The sequence below is a fragment of the Cebus imitator genome, unplaced genomic scaffold (assembly GCF_001604975.1).
Source record: "Cebus imitator isolate Cc_AM_T3 unplaced genomic scaffold, Cebus_imitator-1.0 Scaffold755, whole genome shotgun sequence".
NCBI classification, from domain to species: domain Eukaryota; kingdom Metazoa; phylum Chordata; class Mammalia; order Primates; family Cebidae; genus Cebus; species Cebus imitator.
In genome coordinates this window covers 105499-106918 of record NW_016108070.1, presented here as the reverse complement: position 1 = coordinate 106918, position 1420 = coordinate 105499, and the positions used below count along the sequence as shown (strand labels likewise).

The 1420-nt window shown below is 48.9% G+C and overlaps 1 protein-coding gene across 1 annotated transcript in view; it reads right to left on the bottom strand.

The window, feature by feature from the left end:
• The window catches only part of MYOZ1 (myozenin 1), an 11249-nt gene extending 10807 nt beyond the window's left edge, over nucleotides 1-442 (bottom strand). Inside the window, exon 1 of the mRNA XM_017519555.1 lies at nucleotides 95-442. The gene's annotated coding sequence lies outside the window, so the exon portion shown is untranslated. The remainder of the gene's footprint in view (nucleotides 1-94) is intronic.
• Nucleotides 443-1420: the final 978 nt, after the last annotated feature.

Here is a 1420-nt window from a genome sequence, read left to right as displayed (position 1 = left end):
AAAAAAAAAAAAAAAAGAATCACAATTGTAGACACAGACACAGAAGTCAACAGAGTGGGCCCCAGCCTCTCTAACGATAAAGCTGGAGACTTACCGGCTGCTCGGGCGGTGGTCAGCTCTCCCTGGGGTCCAGCAGCTTTGGAGGACTGAGCTGCTGTGACCGGAGAACACGAGCTGGGCAGGCGTGGGGGCAGCACTGGCAGTGGGGGAGGGAGGTTGGTTATTAATAGAGATGATGAACGCAAGCAGCTCAAATGGCACAGGGGGTACTGAGACCCTGGAACCATGATCCCTCCCTCCTTGCCCAGAGGCTCAGGAAGGAGGGAGAAGGCTTTTGGGATTCTCCCACTGAGCTCTCTGAGCCAGGGATCTCTCTGACCAGGGACTCCCCTTCATGTTGCACCTAGAGCCTGAGATCCAAAGAAGCACTTAGGGAGAAATTGAAGACTAAGAGGGAGACAGGAAGTAGACAACAAGTATCGGGTAGGAATCTAGTCAGAGAGAGAGCCTGGGGAACATGCCCTGAGGGCCATACAGAGCCAATCCAGGGCACAGTGGAGGGACCTGTGGGTGTATTTGGGGCAGGGAGGGCTTAAAGTACTATGTTTGGGGACAAGAAGGGAAGTCTTCACAATGGAGCTGCTCTTTTAAACTTCCTGGATAGGTTGGTCTTTTCTCTGTGGGAGCTAGATTCTGCCAGGTTAAGGGACCAAATTAACCAAACCCAGTACCTCCTAGGCAGGGATGATGTGGGGAAGACTTGACAATTATTCTATCTGCCTCACTTTCTTTTTTTTCCTCTTGAACGCTGGCAGTTTTAAGAAAAGACAAACACTTGGATCTGCATTTTTTTTTTTTTTTTTTTTTTTTTTTTTGAGACGGAGTTTCGCTCTTGTTGCCCAGGTTAGAGGGCAATGGCACCATCTCCACTTACTGCAATCTCCGCCTCCCGGGTAGCCAGGATCTGCCTTTTAACCTCCATTTGCTATTGAGATGCTCAGTTCAACCTGCTGTGCAGGATAGACATTAATATCTCCCTGAGAAGCACATGTAGGCCTCTGACCTGCCGGGGCTTGTTCTCCGAGGTTTCTACTTGAGATTTCCTTCAAAGGGAGTACTTACCACATAGGATTTGGACGGTGCCATTTGTACTGTTCCAGCAGAGTCTCTGGACAGGGGTACAAGCTTGAGAGTCCCCTTGGGAAAGCCTATCATTTGCCCAGCCTCTTCCTCAGTAGCTGCATGATCTTCCTCCACCTTCTTCTTAGATTCTGGAACCAGCTGCTACAGCACCTCTGCTGCAGCCATCACCACCTTTGTTGCTGCTACCTTAGGAAATGGCTTTATTTATTTATTTATTTATTATTTTTTTAAAAGATGGGGTTTCACCATGATGGCCAGGCTGGTCTTGAACTCCTGA